The 7,183-nt window shown below is 36.7% G+C and overlaps 1 pseudogene; it reads left to right on the top strand.

The window, feature by feature from the left end:
* The first annotated feature begins 5,474 nt into the window (after window positions 1–5,474).
* Window positions 5,475–5,580, top strand: LOC111736979 (annotated as a pseudogene).
* The last annotated feature ends 1,603 nt before the right edge of the window (window positions 5,581–7,183 follow it).

Raw genomic sequence — 7,183 nt, 5'->3', positions numbered from 1 at the left:
GAGGACATACTGAACCATCATTTGTGTTGTGTTCAGGTCACAGATTCTGTGACCAGAGTTTCAAAACCTACTCTCGTCACTCTCCCAAGAAAAATTCCTAAATATCAGGTATCTTACTTGTATGTAGTTCTTCACAATCTAAGTCAGGGGTGATATCCAAAGTCAGCCCCTCAGAGTATCGATTTCAATCATCAACCTCAAGTCAATCTACAAAGGTGGACTATTCTCTCTACATAGCAGAAATGTGCAAAAATGAACTTGTGTTGCTTGTAGATCTCATCACAAGTATTCCACATATGCTCATCTATACACATCCTTACTCATAGGTTTTTACATTTTCTTCATCTCAGATCAAACAACATGAGACACAAATGTAGAATATAGTTTCGTCCGCTATCAGCATGTGTATGTGTATTCATTTGCTAGGGCTTCCGTAACTAAATACCACAGACAGCGAGGCTTAAGCGACAGACATTTATTTCTCACAGTTCTAAAGGCTTAAGCCACCCAATGGGCAGTTCTGGTTTCTTCCGATGCCTCTCTCCTTACCTACTCTCAGTGTCCTCACATGGTCTTCCCTCTGTGCACAGCATCCTTGTTGTCTGTGTGTCTTAATCAGCTCTTCTTATGACACCAGTCAGGTTGAATTGGGGCCCACACTAGCCACCTCATTTTAACGTAATTACTGCTTTAAAGGCCCTATCTCCAAATATAGTCACATTCTGCGTACTGGGGGTTAAGGCTTCAACCCATGAATTTTGAGGGGACACAATTTATCACAAGAGTAGAGAAAGCAGTAATTTCCTCACCGGACTGTGGAGAATAGCACTGTTTGGTTCAGTTTCCTCCTTGCTGTTCTCTGCAGGCATCCTGTCTTTTATGTTGGCCCACACCCCATTAAGTTGATCAAACAGAGAAACTCTCATGAATTTCAAAGGGGGTCTTCTCTTTAGAAGATCTCTACAGGATATAGGGAAGACATGGATGGGCTGGATTTACTGAGGACTTCAAACAGAGGCTCCAGAACCCTCGCATCTGAGTTTCCTTCGAGCTTTGCTCTCACCAACCCTTATTAGAAAAATCCTGACTTCTTTGGCTGAAACACTGTAAATTCAACCTGACCTATGGTCATTATTCATGACTATACTAAAAAACCTTCTATGTGAGGCGCCCCTGTGTGATTTTAATAAGGACCTAAAGGAGACGCTGCTTGTAACAAGCCAGCAGGAAGTTCTGGTTTGAATCGCAGAGGTTCCCAGGGGACTCAGACTCTATGTACCAAATGTGGCAAAAGATATGGCAAAAGCTTTGACAGGCCTTGAGACACCTCTGCTCACAGATGATGAGTCAGCCTCTGGGAGCGCTGGGCCATCAGAGGAGCAGGCGCTAGCAACAGCCTTTTCTGCAATTTAAACCAAGCAGCATCACCACTGAGACAGTGTATCAAGAGTGTCAACAAAGATGTTGTTACACTGTCGTGAAAAGTGGAAGACATTTTTATTAAAACTTATTATCATCATTATGGCTTATGGGATGTGGTACAATGTCAATTCAAGAGTCACATACACTTTGTCAGAATAAAGTGTTTTTAAAATAAACATTCTCTCTTTATATAAAATAAAACAAAAACAAAAATTGAATAGCCTTTTAAATAAAAATAAAATGTTATTTAAATAAATGAAATGTCATTAAAGCTAAGATCATATTAGAGGAGGCACTTGGACCTTTGGCACTGCACTGAAATAAGTTAAAGTGCTAAGTGAGTATGAGAATGTGTCATGGAGATTGGGGGCTTTGGAAAATACACTACTGTTTTCCAAACTCGATATTCATGAAGAGAATTCTAGAACAATGCTTTTCAAACTAATGCGATGCTGGATAGTTTTTGTTGATGTTATTGTGACTTTGTTTTGTTTTATTCCCAATCTACCACAGACTGATATTTTAGTAAAATTCAATATAAGTGAGTTAGAAAAATGAAATAAAAACCAAAGATAAATAAAATATAAAACTCATTTAGTTTTATTGCTGGATTAAACAGACATTAAATTACTTTGTCACCGAAGTTCCCAACTGCTTACTCTCAATTTCTGTATTTATTTCCTTGTGTACTGGGGACGAATAATTCACATGGTTGGAAAAATGTGAGTTATGATTTAAGAATAGATGACCTCAGTCCAGCTCGCTAAATATCAGCGTTTCCAGGAAACACAGTTTGACAATCACCATTAAAATACTAAATATATGGTATGAGTGTAAAGAATTACCAAAGTAATTCTCTTTAAAAGACAAATGTAGAGAATCTCTCTATATTTTGTAATATTCTCTATATTTTGTAATCATCTCTAATGTTTTTGTTGTTTGTTTTCCATTGCATTTGCTTTTCATGGCAAATGCATTTGATACCATTTTTGTTTCATTTTTAAAATTCAGTTCTATTTCTGGTCATTTCACTGATTTTATTTTTACTTTTTAAAAAAAGTCCCTTCAGTATGAATTCGGACACTTAACAGGTCTTCACATTTTGTGGTTTTTCAAGTTAATAACTGGCCTGGAAAGTTGTGTAGATTATATGAGAGAAAATAAGTAATTTTATCTGACTTTTAAAAACTGTTTAATATGGAAGAATAAATTGAAAGCCTGGATGGATGGATGGATGGATGGATGGATGGATGGATGGATGGATGGATGGATGGATTGGTGGATGGGTGGGTGGGTGGACAGATAGGTGGGTGGGTGGATGGATGGATGGATGCTATTTCTAGACCTTCTAACTTCTCTGCAAATCAGAAATTGCTCCTCCCCCATATTTCTTCAAATTTAAAGACCAGGAACAATCAGAGAAGATCCTAACACAACTGAGAATTCTCTATAGACTAGTTTTGCCCCCAAATCCTGTCTGACACTTGAAGTTGGAAAGTGAATTTAAGGGAACTTCACAACCCATAACCATCACAACTGTAGGATACACGTATTCCTCAGAACACTCTTGAGAATGTGCCTATTTTCTGATATACCTAATAAAAAAATTGACTGTGTTAAATTATCACAGTTTTTAGTTCTGCAAAGTGCCAGACAGTTTTTTTAAGCTAGATTAAACTGAAATAGATGAGAATGCACTATACCACTTACTGTGAATGTGTTTCTACAAGGAATATATGCAGCATTGCATTTCCAGGATAAAGACTCTGTGTGAAGGTTATACAATGACAAAGAGCGTGCACTACATTGCTTGAGTGAATCATTCCAGTCCCTCTGATCACAGTGAATTCTGTGCATAAACACCAGCACATCAATACTGAAAAGCCACTGTAAAGTGGAAGTTTCAAAACCAAATGAATGGCATTAGTACTGTTGAAAGTAGTTTACTCTCTGGCTCTTTGTTCAAATGACAGAAAGAGCTTTCTACCCAAATCTGTGCTTGGAAGCTGATGGAGACAAGTAGCAACAGCTTCAGGGCTTCAGATAATTTCTCTATGTTTTAGCTCTCTTCATTCCATTTCTCTCAAGCGGTGTTTTGTCTCAGGGGGGTTGTTATTTAAATTTGAGTTCTATCTTTGTGACTGATATACTAAGAGGAATGTCAGAAGAATGGAAAATTTTGAAGAACTGTCTCTGGCGAGATTCTAGAAAGGTAGTGTGATCTATTTTCTGTTTTAGTTTTGTAAGATGCCGCAAAACGCCGTTGTGTGCAGAGGAAAGGCTTTCCTCTTGTCCTCTGAGCCTGTTGTCGTTCCTTTACACGGTGGTTTGAGCCACAATGCACATCTCCAGGGGCGGTGCAACATTATGTAGCAGGTGGGATAGGGGCAACAAAAGGCCTTAAATAAAAGGATAAACAGACTATTTTTCTGTCATTTTGGAGCACCAACTATATACCATGGTAAGTAAATTTAAATGTTATTTCATGTACGAAAATACAGATATATTAAGAAGTAGAATGTAAATTGCATATACATTAAGATAAACATACTAGGATTAAAATTTCCATGTTGGATAAGCTACTTATGCTTCTAGCCTTTCCCCTAGAGCCTCTGGGCTGCATCTTCAGTTTTATCCACTGGTAAGGATATGTGATAAAAAGATCTGAGTATTTCTGAGGAAGAAAGGGTCACTTCAGCCCTGGTTAAGATGACTGTGACTACATGGTCCCCTGCAAACCAGGTTTTGTTAACTTTAATTCCTGAAGCAGTTTTATTTTTATCATAGTACTTTTTTAGACTTCTTGTCTAGGATTCCAACCCCATCGTACATACTACCAATATAATCTTGGCCTCATCTGCTCTACTTCATCTACTTCATGCCCTACTGATTTTCTCCAGGCCTTTTCTCAAACCCGGTGTCTTAATCTGCTTAGGCTGCCATGACAAAATACCATAGACTGGATAGTTTAAATGACAGAAATACATTTTTTCATTGTTATGCAGGCTGGAAAGTCCAAGATCAAGGTGCCGGCTACATCGGCTACTGGAGAAAGTTCTCTTTCTAGTTTGCTGATGGTTGTCTTCTTGCTATGTCTTCATAGAGTACAGAGGAAGGTAGGGAAAAGAAGAGAGAGAGAAGGATATCTTTCTCTTTTTATAAGACCACAACCCCACTGGATTAGGACTCTAGCCATATGATATCATTTAACCTTAAATACCTCCTATAAACCCTATCTCCAGACATAGCCCCACTGAGGGTTAGAGAGTCAACATACAAATTATATGGAATACAAGCAAGTCCATAGCACAATGCAACAGCTCCTCCACCAGAAAAGTCCACTCAAGACTCCCACTCATATTAGACAATCAGGAATAGAAATAGAGAGCTTGAGAGAACTTGAGGGGCTGAGAGATACTCCTCCTCTTGGATACGAAGTAAATGAGAATGACTCGACATGGTACCAAGGATGCAACATGAGTCACATCAGGAAAAACTCACTCTTGCTCCCGGAGTGAGAAATCTCAGAAGGAACTTGAACATGACAACATTGAATGATGCTGCAGATGAAAATGAGGAGGCCTAAGGCCAGAGGAAGGCAAGCTATGATAATGATTTGTTAACTGACCTCACAAACCATTGACAAATATGGAAATATTTTCAAGTTGTACTAAATGAAAAAATAAGGTGACAATATCTATGTGATCCCTTTTATATAAATGGCATGTAATAAATATACTCACACACATATATTCACAGATGTGACAGAAAGAAATAAATAGAGAGACATATAGATAGAACTTTGAGAAGGATATACCAGAAATTATTAATCATAACTTAACTAGTGGAGGGAGAAATGATTGATGTGAAGGTCGAGGCTTTTATTTTCCACTTCATATGTCTATGTTCTTTTTAAATGGCCTTAGCATGTAAATGTACTTTAAAATAATTTTTAATGTTAAATAGGTAAGTAGGTCTCTTGATAGTGGATTTAGAGATTTTAAAACTTTACACCCCAATAAAATTTTGTAGTGATAAAAATAAAAGCTGAAGTCTACGGCCATGCCACCCTGAACAAGCCCAATCCCATCTGATCTTGGAAGCTACGCAGGGTCGGGCCTAGTTAGTACTTGGATGGGAGACCAGGTGCTGTGGGCATAAAAAAAATTTTAAAATAAGGAATTGTAAATTTACAAGGTCCTTGCAATCCATGAGGTCAAACGAAGGTTGCCTCGCCTAAAAAATAAAAATAAATAAAAATAAAAGCTGAAATAAGTTTAAAGCCCTTAAAATTTACTATTTAAAGTAAGGTTCACCTGGGAAAATCACTGAGACCATGGCAGAAGCCTCCAAGAAACACTGCTTCCCACCTCCAACCCTGCAGCCCCCATCCCTCCGTCCTCTACTCCCATGCCATGAGATTCCCTATGTGAAACAGCAAGTGAGACAGACAACATGACCTGAAATGAAACCCCAAGGCCTGCTTCATGCTTCTATCACTAATAACAATATAAACTTATTCATTTTAAACCATGGAACATTAATTTTCTCATTTGTAAAAGAGATATGATATCTGCCTCACAAAGTTCTGTGAGTTTAAATGATAAAATATATGTGAAAACAATTTTTAAATCATAATACATAAATATTCTTTAAAATGAGTGAAACTGCATTGTAACAAAACCCTTATAATACTTTAGTAACTAGATTTAACTTCTTGGTAGTACTTGACATGGAACTTCTTCACATTCAGTTTTCTCTTTAATACGTAATAACTTTGGGTCATCTGTGCTTTAAAAAGCCTACAGAGAAAGAAGGAAGGAAGGAAGGAAGAGAGGGAGGGACGAAGACAGGAAAGAGGACTGAAATTCTTTCCAAAGAAGATGCTGGTTTTATTCTGGTCAAAGTAAAACTGGGCTAGTTTATTCTCCTTGTATCAAATATTAATGGAAGAAATACTAGCAGATTCTTTAGCAGTGTCTGACATGTAATAAGCATTCAATACCATTATTTTTTTTCAATGAATAGATGTAATCAAATTCCGATAATAACTTGACTAGCAAAAAACTCCTATGCATGACATGAATAATCCCGAGCTTGCCATATTTATAAAGAGAGAAAACTGAGAATTGAAGTCAAGAAAAGTGAACTGGGCCCACGGCTGAGTCTCCCTTATTTCAGCTGCTCCAATGAGGGCCAGGTTACCAGGGATAGACTGATTAAGGTATAGTGCCTCTGAATAATGTATAATGAGTCATCAAACCAGTTAGAAAAGCAGTTCAAGATAAACACAATACAGTCTGCCAAAGTAAAAAAAATTCTTTCTCTTCAATAGAGACAAAAGGGAATATAATAATGAAGTTATTAAAAGTTTTTTCCATTTCAAAACGAAAGTGCTTTAAAATACACTATTCTGTCAGCCCTTCTCTCTCATGTCTCTTTCTAATCTCAGACAAAAACACTCCTTTCATTGAGGATAGCATATTTGATGTTTCCATTTTTTCTTAGTTCTTTAGTATGTTAGAAATGAAAAAAGAACAAGGAAAAACATTTAAGCTATCTTCCTTTTAGTCATTTAAAAATTTTATAAAACACATCAAACATTAAAATATGAAAAAAATAAAAGACACATACAAAATGCACATTCAACATATGGTTAACATTTTACCTAATTTTTTTCATTCTTATGTTAAGAAAAACTTCAACCAATATAGCTTTTGATTTTCTTTATCTTCTCAATTTTCTATTTTCTATTTATTAA

This window comes from Pteropus vampyrus, unplaced genomic scaffold (assembly GCF_000151845.1).
Source record: "Pteropus vampyrus isolate Shadow unplaced genomic scaffold, Pvam_2.0 Scaffold1, whole genome shotgun sequence".
NCBI classification, from domain to species: Eukaryota; Metazoa; Chordata; class Mammalia; order Chiroptera; family Pteropodidae; genus Pteropus; species Pteropus vampyrus.
This window is presented reverse-complemented; position numbering and strand designations above follow the sequence as displayed.